General features: G+C 40.2%; 1 protein-coding gene across 2 annotated transcripts in view; it reads left to right on the top strand.

The window, feature by feature from the left end:
- Positions 1–231: 231 nt before the first annotated feature.
- LOC122051949 (helicase-like transcription factor CHR28) overlaps positions 232–12,289 on the top strand; it is a 72,877-nt gene continuing 60,819 nt past the window's right edge. Inside the window, exon 1 of one of the 2 annotated variants that reach the window (XM_042613310.1) lies at positions 232–960. The gene's annotated coding sequence lies outside the window, so the exon portion shown is untranslated. The remainder of the gene's footprint in view (positions 961–12,289) is intronic. The other variant, XM_042613308.1, reaches the window with a different exon arrangement.

Raw genomic sequence — 12,289 nt, 5'->3', positions numbered from 1 at the left:
GTGCATCTTGTTTTGTAGGGAAGTAATTTGGGTCGTTGATCGGGATCAAATAATCCAAGGGCTCATGCTATTCAAAGTTGAATCAAGAAGAGCCAAATCCAAACACAGCCCATTCTTCAAACCCAATTCTAAAAGCCCAATTCCACTTCTCTTATTGGATCCGGATCTTTTGATTAACCCAAACCTGAAACCCGAAATCCATTAAGAAAGTTACCTTGTCCCTCATGCAGATGGACAGTGCCGAATCTTCTCCTCTTTGTTCGCGTCTTCTTCCTCGCGCGGCTAGGGCAAGCGATTTTCCCCATCACCTCCGGTCGGCAACATTTTCCTTCATCGCCGCTGGCCGGCTCTCACAGTCCCCTCTTCTCTGCTTCTTTCTACCAAGGCTAGGGCTCGGTATTTTTCGACTGCTCGTGTTTTCTTCTCCCGACGCCCCCAAGCTTCCGCTTCTCCGATCTGCTCAAGCCAGCGACGAATGACAACTCCGGAGGCTCCTGTGAGCGGAGACGACTTCTACTAGGGTTTTTCTTCTCCAATGGAGCATTCTGCGCCGGTGTAGTGAGTCTCTTTGCTCCAGATTCGTGATAAAAGAGCGGCAGCACCTAATTAGGGCTTCTTGGTGGTGGGGCGTTCTTCTCTGGCAAGCACTCCTCTCATCCCTTCCTCAGTGGAGATTTACCTGCGGACGACGTTCCAAAAGCATAGGGTTCCACAGAGGAAGCCGGTTGTTCCTTCTTCTCCGACGAGTTTCATCTCTCTAAATTCATCACTATGCTGTGGTGGAGCTTTCACCTGTAGACGACATTCCAGAAGCAGTGACCATCCATCTCAAAGCAGTGACCATTCAATTCCGGCAGAAGCGAATTTGTGTGTCAATTTCCAGCCAATCAGAGGTTAATCGTTGAGTTGTTTCCACCAGTGAAGGCGTTCCAGATCTGGGCCCTTCGTGTGACAGAGAAGGTAGTTAACTTGGTGTATGATCGAGAAGAGTGGTTTGGATATATAGTTTCCTTTATATTTGATTTGTTTTGTCTTTGTTCGTATACAGTTTAGATATTGTAGTTACTGTTTTGATTCATTTTGAATTGCTTAGTTGTTAGTTTACCTTCATGTTAATTATTTAAGGTTAATGCAGTTTACTTTCTTGCTTAATTAGGTTATTATGTTTTTATTGCTTCTTAGATTGATAGATTGCACTGTGTTTAGTTTATTAATGCATGTTAGTTTCATTTATGTGTGATTGTTGATCTTGTATCATAGGGTGACAATGTGGTACAAGTTCAGCTTTTATGCATAATTAGATTTTGTTTAATTACGGTTAAGTTTGTTTAGTCAATTGCTTTTGTTTAGTTGTTACTTTCTTTATGCATGTTTCTTCTGTGGAAAGGATCTTCACAGCGCAGAGTGACACTGCATTGTGAGTTTATATTTGCTGGTTAGTTAGGATTTCCTTATTTGCATTAGGTAGAAATTCCAAAACAAAACCCCCCTAATTTGATTTTGTCTGAAAGCAAACGTCCTATCACTGGTTCCACGTGAGAGACGACCCGGTCCTCTACTATACTACCTTAGTGTAGGTTAAGGGGTTCGGTAGATTAGAAATAAATTAATTTGATCCTGCGCAAGTGACAGTTGCACGCACATCAAATTTTGCGATCACTGACACCATGCTCGCTCCTCGCACTCTAGGCGATCAGTTGCCGGATTTGAGCTACTACGACGAGTCTCCGTCAGGAGGTTTCCGATTTTCATCGAGGTATGCGGCAGGAGGTCGCCGATCTACGACGGGAGATGTGGTAAGAGGTCTCCGACTTGTGACGGGACGTGCGACAGGAGATCTCTGACCTTCGACATGACCTATCGAGCTCTCAAGAGGATGACCGGACCCGACATACTGAGCTGATAGAGTTATTACGCTCCTTGGAGACCGCACCACCCTCCTCATCCCGATAGACTAGATTACTACTATATATACTTGATTGTGACTTGACTTAGTTATATTTTGTCTCAGATAGTAACTTATCCTGTTTTGATTTACCTCGACTTAGTTATATCTCGACTCCAATTTTGACTTATCTTGATCTGATTAATAGACTAGGATTCTCAAAATTGTTTTCAAAAATAGTTGTTTTTAACTTCTAGGATAATTTTTTTTATATTTTTAAAATTTTCTATTTTTAGAATTTCAAAATCAGTTTTAGCCTTAGAATTAGGTCAATCCTTTAGAAAGCATATTCCTATAGGGCTAGAATTTGAGCATCTCACCAACACACTAGGACTACTTTGTTTGTGATTGTTAAATATAGAAAGGGGTGAGATGCATAGACAGATTGCCTGGACTTCAGATGCTTATTTCAGTGCATCGATATAAGTCTAGGCGTTAAATACAAAACAAACATCAATTAGGTTAAGTAATTCAGCTTAGTCAAACACTAACTGATTACAATTGACTTAACCTGGCTAACCAAGTGAAAGTTGTTGTCCTCTGACAGTTAGTAAGTAACTAATTGGTTAGATAGCTTTTGTTATGTCAGGTTCAAGGGGAGGATTACCTGTTTTCATACTTATTTTGAAAAATATTTCGTTAAAAATATTTTAAATATGAACATTTGGGTTTACGAACTTAGTTTTGAAAAATAAATTTTTACTTAGTTTTGAAAACTAAATTTTATAAACTTAATTTTAGAAATTAACTTTATTCACTAAGTAGAAATTTGGATTGTACAACCTCAGTTTTGAAAAATAGATCTTACTTAGTTTTGAAAATTAAATTTTATAAACTTAATTTTGGAAATTAACTTTATTCACTAAGTAGAAATTTGGATTATACAACCTCAGTTTTGAAAATTAAATTCTATAAAATTTATTTTGAAAATTAATTTATTTACTAATTGAAATTTGGATTGTACAACCTCAGTTTTGAAATATAGATTTTACTTAGTTTTCAAAATTAATTTCTATAAAATTAATTTTGGAAATTAACTTTATTTACTAAGTTGAAATTTGGATTGTACAACTTTAGTTTTGAAAAATAAATTTTACTTAGTTTTGAAATTGAATGTTACAAAATTAGTTTTAAAAAATTTTACTTAGTTTTGAAAATTTGTTCTAAAAATTTGACCCACTTTTGTAAAAATAGTGTTTAAAAGATGCAAAGTTTACATTGAAAATTAGGTTAATTTTATAAAGTTTATCTTTCTAAACTTAGCTATTTTGAAAGAGAAATTTTGTTTAAAACAAAAGTTTCAAAATCTCTCTATGATAAGACTCCTCCAAGTCAATATGACCTTTAGTCAAATCTTCTATTGCACTTTTTTTTTATGTTCAGTGTTAGTTTTTTATGAATGTTAAAGGGGAAGGGTTAGGTGGTTTAAGTTAGTTAAAACAAAATAACGAAATACCAAATAGAAAACAACTAACTTAAAAACCTTGTTTTAACTTGCATATTTTTCATTAACTTAACCCAGGTTGAAAGGGGGAGATTGTTGGTGCGGTTAGCACTAATGGTCTAACTCAAGTTTTGATGAATGACAAAGTAGGCTAAGTTAGTTTCATGTTGATCTGACACTTTGACCAAGTATGCAGGAGATATCCAGATGGGTCGACGGGCTGACCTGACATCTAGCACGAAGTCCAGACGGGTTGATGGGCTGACCTGACGTCTGGCATAAAGTCCAGCTAGGCCGATGGGCTGACCTGATAGCTGGCACGACCCAAACCGGGGACTAAGTCCACCGACGGATTGAGGGATCGTTAACCTGACGGACAGCACGTGGAGTCAGGAGCAAGTTATCTCCGAATCAGTTACATCCGTGTAAGCGGAAGTAATGGATTTGAGGACGTGTTCAAGGTTCGAGAAGGCGATATCCAACTTAGAATCATTTTGGAACTCTAAGTTGAGATCTTGACTAGATTCCGGTCTCGGTGAGATGGAATCTAATTACTATTCTGTTTAATTATAAAATGTTCTAACACTCTGTTTTGCAGAATATATAATTTACATTTTTCTCTAGACTAACGTTTTCTTGCAAGAAGAAGATTGCTGGAAAATAAGGGTTCGGGGCCCAGAAGAGATCCGGGCGCCCAGAGGTCCGAGCGCCTGGAAGTGATCCGGGCACTCGGAGGCAAGTTTTATCCTCCAATGCACGTCGACACGTGGAGCTTCGTGATTGGCTGGGCTACGTCACATTCCAGGCGCCCGGAGCCTCCTATATAAGGAGGGTGATGGTTAGAGAAAAGATAACTGACAACACAAGATCTTCCATTGTTTGCTCTGCTGTGCTCCTGCGACGCTGCGATCGACAAAGTATTGTTTTTCTTTTTACTCTTTATTATCCGTATTTCTTTTTCCTAAAAGCAATTCTGTACTCTACTTTTGTAATATTTCGAATTGCTAGTGGATTGTTCAATGAAAGCACTCAATGAGTGCGGGCCTCGGAATAGGAGTCGACATAGGCTCCGAACCAAGTAAAAAATTACTTGTGTTAGCATTGTTCTATTTTCGTGTTTTCCGCTATTTATTCGCTTAAATTTTAAATTGATATTCACCCCCCTCTATCGAATTTCACGATCCAACACAATCGATCTACTAATCGATTTAGAGAGGTTCTGTTCGAAGAAACTGCCTCTGAATTGATTGCCTGATCGATCCAGGCATGAATGGATCAATCGATTGATCGGTTTCGTGAGCTACTGCTCGCGGGAAACATGAAAATTCAATTTCACCAACCGTTTTAAAATTATTAAGACTAATAATCCATTCTAATCATGCTAGACACTTAAGTTTCATGAAGCTCTTAATATATGATTGGCCAAATAAAGGTCGATCGAATATAAGACTCTCTATGTATGCGGGTAGTATGATGAGATCAAAACTCGCAAACCGAGACCTTAATATACGAAGACTTTAATTTACGGTGAAGTCAGGTCACTTAACTAGCTGACTTTCAACCCAACGTCGACGGGACACAGTCACATCACACTCATAAACATGAGACGCGTTCGATAGAAAGGTACCGACCGGCGGGGCTAGACAATTTCACCACCCCTTAGCAACTATGTGTTATAAAGTCGACACCGTGGTAGGTGGGTGTCATACAAGGAAGTGAGTCGACCGTTTTCGGCCAGGCTACTGTCCTCATAAAGTCGACGATCATACGGGCTGGTGGAAAAATGGCTAGGCTATGAGGCGCAGGCTACTATGAATCGTAAAGCTAGACTTCTGCATAAGATCGTAAAAGCTCTCGACGGAGAGGCGGTTGCCTAGGCCGGTGGAAAGGTCAATAAGGGCTTAAAGTCTCACACGAGAAAGCAGCGGCTTAGGTCCATAAAGGAGACAAAGACAAAGCGGACAAGGTGCCAAGGGTCATTCACCGGCAATGTAACGGCTTAACACGCCAAGTCCCACCATACCGATGAAAGAAAGCAGGGCCTTGCACGATCAGCGCCATATACAATACATACCACCGTGGGCGACGATCGTAGACTTAGACTTCGCGGCTGACAACATCTTTATACTTAAGTCACACAGAGATCGGATCATAAACCTCGAATCCGCTTTTATAGGCCCTATAGACCTTGGATGACGACCGGGCGACACCTACCCTAGCTTCACTCACTAACACTGAGATCTCGGGACTCATCTTCAGGACTCCTTACTTCACATCTTACGTTCCAGGGCTGGCTTCCTGGGCCTGGGACCTTCACTTCCTATCACTAACTCACCTCTACCTACGGACTACCTTTTGACTTCACCCTTTTGCTGATTGAACCTACCTTTTAGTTCTCTAGTCGTCTTTGCGATTAGACTTCATTCTCTCCCAGACATCAAGTCATTGCTTCGTCACCTCGTCATATTGTAACATCGAAACCCCTGAGGTTGAGGGATGCTGATTAATACTTAACTGGGGTCATCAGGATCGAAGAATTTAGATATCTCCACGATAGCACGATATCGTCCACTTCTGGCCTATAGCTCTAGTATTGGTCCACTTCGGCTCACCCAAAGGTCTCGTGCAGATGGAGATATCTTTATCTTATAAACCCACGATGGAGATCTTTTCCAGATTTTCATGTGGGACTATGTCATCCTCAAGAACCCCTACAATCCCCCCTCAAACAAAGGACCACAGCTTCCCACGTCTCGATCCTCGACCCACCAGAATTCCATCTGCCCTCGGTCCACCCGAGATTCATCTTAGCTCACGACTTTCTTCGCTAGCTACACTAGACTTCCCTGCGGTGTCCAGTCTTGATCTGAACAGGGAGCTCTATTTTATTTGTTCTGAGGTCGATATTATTGTGCCACTTGGCCTTGCGAATCGGCACTAGCTCTCATGTATATGTTGGCTTAAACCTTGTCGCCAACGGCAATGTGCATATTCCCTGTGTCGAAGGTGACAGTTGAGCTCAGAGCTCGACCGTCAGCAGCCCAGCGGCTCGAGCTTGATGTTTGAGTTTGAGTTCTGTTCGATGTTCGATAGACACATATACGGATATAGACAAACACATGGAGATGTAGTGCGATTGTCACGGGAGATCACAAGGAGAGTCAAGTAGGTCAAGGTGACTAGATACTTGACTTAAAAGGCTTAGTGAGGTGAAGTTAGGCGGAGAGGAAAGTCGCGGTGAGTGTCGCCGCATGACAGATGGGACATCGTCTAGTGGTGAACTGGTGAAAGACCTGAGTGAGGTGTAGCTTGGGCGAAAATTCAAGTGAAGCGCGTGGAAGTTCAGTTCTAAGCGGTTGAAAGTCCCGAAAAGGCTGCATTCGAAAGCCCCTGGTGGAGCATGAGCCGACACTAGGAAATCCTGATGGATCACGAGACGACCTGACATCGGTGCTGAAAGACCAGAGCAGTCGAAGGATGGATACTGCACGAGGAGGAAAGTCCAAGTAGGTCAAAGAGATTGACCGGATACTTAGCACGAGAAGGAAAGTCCAAGTGGGTCAAAGGGATTGACCGGACACTTGGTGAGCGAGTCCTATCAGGTCAAGGGTGACCGGATGCTAGGCATGATGTACCAACAGGTCATGGTTGACCGGATGTTGATGTAGGGGACTTTGGACTTGTTTTTGGGCAAAAATAGGAGCTGGATCGATCAGCCGATCGATTGGCTCATGCTCAATCAATCGGCTGATCGATTGGGCGAGTCCCTACGACAAGTCTTCTCCCAATCGATCAGTGGATCGATTGGGGAGAATCGCCGATCGCACAGAAAGCCTCCCAATCGATCGGCCGATCGATTGGGAGCCTCCAATCGATCGGCTGATCGATTAGGAGCTGCGACTTCGCGCGATAAGCCCTGGATCGATCAGCCGATCGATCCAGGCTATTCTCGAGAGCACAGAGGCGCTCTGGATCGATCGGCCGATCGATCCAAAGCCTCCCCAATCGATTGGGAGCAATCCAATCGATTGGGATTTGACCGTTGGCACAGGATATAGCTGTTGGCGTGCATTTTGTCTTCGATATCTCTTTCGGCTTTCTTCTCCACGAGCACAGCAGCTCTCCACAACTTCTTCCCCACTCTACCGCCAGTTCTTGAGGGTTCTTGGAGCAAGATTTGCTGGTGATCCAAGATCAAGAGGCGGACTACAACAAAAAGTTAGGGTTAGAGTTTTCAGTGCATATCTTGTAAGCTTTTGCTTGTATTTTGTTTTCCCTTTCCTTACTTCTTGTATTGAGAGTGTTGTAAGGCTTCTCCGCCTTCGGTAGTTACTGTAAAGCAGTGTTTTATTAGTGGAGGGTGCGTGAGTGTGTGGATCCTTGGACTAGTCATCTCTTGTGAGGTGGATACCAAGTAAATCCCCGAGTTAGCGTTGTTGTGGTTGTTTCTTTGTATTTTCCGTTGCATTTCATCACAAGAAGCAAGCAACGACGAGAACAAGATCGCGCCGAGCTATTCACCCCCCCTCTAGTTACATTTCGACCCTAACAAACTTGACTAACCAAGTGAACATTGTTATCTTCTGATAGTTAGTTAGTAACTAAAAATTAGACATTTAAGGATAATTTTTAGATGAATATTATTTTTAAATAATCTCAGGTTCAAATGGAGGATATTTGAAAACTCTTTCAAAAGAGTTTTATTTCAAAATTTGTTTTCTTCTTCTTCTTCTTATTTTTTTTTTTTTGCAAAGTGTTGGTTTAAAAACTCTTTTGAAATTTTACTAAAACTTACTTTGCAAATGGTTAAAAAAATATCTATTTTGAAAAATGAAATGAAAGTATTTTGAATATTACATTGAAAACTGCTTAAAAACACACTCAAACTTTTCTAAAATTCTTTTTGAAAAATATTTTGACTACATTTTACAAGTAGGTTGAGAAATATAATACAACTTATCTTAAGATATCTTGAAGAAATTATGAAAATATTTTCAAATTCTTGTTTAAGATACTTTGAAATTCCTTATTAAAAAATTCTTCAAAACTCATTTCAAAATTATTACTTACTAAAATTTAAATTCATTATTCGAAAGTTTGTTTCAAAACTAAGTTTACGTAAAATCTAGTTATTTTGCTGCAAAATCTAGTTATTTCAAACCTAAAAGTTACGACGATTGGTTGGATTGATTTACCGGCTTGTGATGTATGTCAGGTAAGTGGACCTTTACATGTATGTAATCTAGAATTTCCCAAAACACTACTGCATTTTTCTAGAAACCTAGGGGCTAGGAATTACGCCACAAACCTTTAAGCAAAGTCTAGCACACGTAACACAAATTGGTCTAGACTAGTAATCGTGAGCTAGTATTGGCTAGGTTGGAATTGGCAAGATCTAACAGAAGATGTGACCCTTAAGCAGGACCAGCTATTGGTTGAAATGATCTAGGACCAATTAAGTGATGGATGATCGGACGAGGAAATCTATGAAGAGTAGTCAGTATACTCTCAATATTGGTGTAAGGGGCAGGATGATGGTTTAATAAATCCTCCTTTGAAATGCCTTTATATGCCTACCGAAGATAACTTAGAAGGTTGCACAAAACTCGGTTGCATAGGATTCTAAGAACCGTGATATTATACTTTCACTAAGCAAGAAAAAGAGTGGTACTTTTTAGCTGTGCAAGCATTGGGCCTAATCAAGCCTCCTGGCCTGCTAGTGCACCTCGCCTTCTAACTAAATCCTGACCAGTGCGATCGGAAGTCCACCGCGTCTGCGGAGTCCGTCTAGGATCGGTGGAAACTACCGTACGTAGCTAAAGGCAAGCCCAACTGTTTCGAAGCAAGAGATCCGACGAAGTCGAGTCCGAGCTGCAGCACAGGAGGCACGGGTCCAGAGTCGATAAATAGGGTGGATAGTTTGTGAGCTGCGTTAAGCGCAGTCCAACAATGACTGCATAGCGGATCCAGCGCGCGTGTGCACTAAGGAGGGGTCCATAGCCTAGCTAAAAGGATAGAGGCTCTCAAAAGCTCCACCTCCCAAAGATCCAAAGAGGTCTGTATCGAAGAAACACTGATCACGTAAAATTCAGTTTTGACAACTTGATATTCATCAGATTAAATAGTTCTCAGATCGACTGTGATCACGTACAACATTGATGATGATCGGCACCAGTAATGCCACAATACGATGAAATCGTAACTCAAGATTCTTGGACAAGTAAAAATTTTTTCTGCTGTAAGCTGTTAAAATTTTTGCATCCTTCTCTTATATTCTCCATCGCGAACTCCAACGCACCTCAAGACTAAAGAAAAAAACTGCTAATTTTAGTTATTTTCTTCTTCCACTGTATGAATGGTCCATCTCTCATTCGTGTTTTAAAGAAAAAATTAAAAATGTGATTCATCCCCTCTCATGTGTTTATGATCCAACACAAAATACTGGTGCAATCAACTTCTAGGGTTTCAATATTTAACAATATTCCAATATTGGGTCAGGTTGACTAAGGGTTAATCCAAATAGAACTTAATGTTTGGAAGAGTGAAGTCTAGTTAGGACTAGATGACTAGCAAGGATAAGTCCTGACCAAAGGTTAGGCATGTGAGAAGTCTACTAAGTGACTAGTCTTAACTGAAGGTTAGGTAAAGAAAAGTCCTAGTAAGTGAAGCTAGGCCCTAGTGAGTAAAGGTAGGTGGTGGAAGTCCTTGTGAGTAAAGCCAGACAATGGAAGTCTTAGTGAGTGAAGCTAGGTGGTTGAAGTTCTGGTGAGTGAAGCCAGGTAATGGAAGTCCTAGTAAGTGAAGCTAGACCCTAGTGAGTGAAGCTAGGTGGTGAAAGTCCTAGTGAGTGAAGTCAGATAATGAAAGTCCTAATAAGTGAAGCTAGATAACTCTAAGGAGAGGTAACCCTAAGTAATGCGAAGTCTTGAAAAAGTAAACTTAAAGCATGTATGACTAACACGTAGTCAACCAGACCAGTAAATTTTTAATATTACTAACATTATTTTAATTTATTGTTTTATATCTATTATCCTAACTCAGTGTTGTAGGTAAGTCTTTCTAGATCAGATTGATTAGATACTAAGTAAGACCAGGGAAAGTCTAAATAGGTTTGAAAGATCAGATCTTTGGTAGGTAAGTAAAGGTAAGCCACTCAAGGATAATGATCAGTGAGGGCGAGTCCCAATGGGATTATAAGTGTTGGTCCAACTTAGATCTATTTTAAAAATCTAAGATGAGATTATGACTAGATCATGATCTTGGTAAAACAGGATCTAATTAATAATTTTATCTTGTTGTGCTAACTCTGTTTTGTAAGTTATTTGTTGTTATTTAGACTAACGTGTCTTCTAGGAGTTAGTTGGCAAAAGTTCACCTCAAATAAACAGTGTCTGAGGCACCTCGGAGCTGCATGGAAGCACCTTAGAGCTCAATGGAGGTGCCTTGGACATGGTGGAGGCTCCTTCACACTGATAAACTTTAGGGATATAAGTTCACTAAGGGAAGATGCCTCGGAGGCACCTCAGAGCACATTGGAGGAACCTCAGAGCGCTTGGAGATGCCCTTACGTGAATATAAATCACAGGCATCAGAGCTGTAAGAGGCCAATGTTTACAAGATCAAATTTAAAGTTGGAGGCACCTCAAATGAGGTTGCAGGCACCCTCAATAGTCTTTAAAAGTCCTGTTTGACTAGCAAAATGTATAAACTAAAATAAAACTTGTTGACGTACTTCGTCGACCATCCGTCTGCTCCAATTGTACACTACTACTTTGCTGCATTCAAGCCTCAATGACACAAGTGTTAGAGTATATACTAAAAGCCTAGCTTTTTGTCAATATTTATTTTGAAATAAACAATCACATTGGTCAAATGTCTATATTTATATGCTAAGTGTAGTTGTTCAATTAATTTATATTGTAGATAACATGGTGTGTGGTGTCACACACAGAAGATCATATTATTAGTTCCTTATAAGTTATAAAAAGTAGCTTATGATTAAGATGGAAAGGAACAAACCATTGAAATAGTCGTAGTGTAATTTGGTATTAATTTATCTTGACTATAAAATTACACTAGTACACTCTGAGTGTATTGAGCGAGACCATTTTAGATAATTTCTTTTTATACTGACTATATAAAAGAACAATACCTCTGTTATTATAGAAGTATGTATTCTTAATCATGATATAATAACAAGCACATATACTTAATACTTATTTCTTTAATTTATCAAAGGGTGTGATTTAGCTCGTTAAATCAATAGGCCCGATAAGTTGGGAAATGATATTATTTATATGATGTGTTGTTGATTATAGAATGAAACTGTGTTCTAGTAATCTAGGTTGATGATGCCCCCTGGAGGAGCTCATAAGGATTGTCATGTAAACCCTACAGGTGGACTTAGTCCGACATGACGATAAGGTTGAGTGGTACTACTCTTGGAGCTAGATATTAATTAAGTGAGTTGTCAGTAACTCATTTAATTAGTGGACATTTAATATCTTAAACACAGGGAAATTAACACACTCATGATAAAAAGGAACCCATATAGTAATATGAGCAATAATAACTTGGTGCAGTAGTGCAATAATAACTCTTTACTGGAATGAGATATTATTGATGAACTCGAGTTGGGTGTTCGGGGCGAACACGGAAAGCTCAAGTTCATCGGGAGACTAAAATCAATTCCTCCTCTCAGTCCCTGTCGTAGCCTCTTATTTATAAAGTCTTATACCCAACTTCTTACCCACCTTAAAGTGGTCGGCCAAGCCTAGCTTGGAGCCCAAGCTAGGGCCGGCCAAACCAAGGCATAATGCGTCAAGTTGTGCTCGGCCCTAGCTTGAACCCAAGCTTAGCTGGCCGACCAAAATAAAATAAAAGGGGAGTTTAAATTTAAA

This window comes from Zingiber officinale, chromosome 3A (genome assembly GCF_018446385.1).
Source record: "Zingiber officinale cultivar Zhangliang chromosome 3A, Zo_v1.1, whole genome shotgun sequence".
In the NCBI taxonomy this organism is placed as follows: Eukaryota; Viridiplantae; Streptophyta; class Magnoliopsida; order Zingiberales; family Zingiberaceae; genus Zingiber; species Zingiber officinale.
Note: the sequence above shows the minus strand (reverse complement) of the source record. Positions and strands in the feature narration are given on the sequence as shown.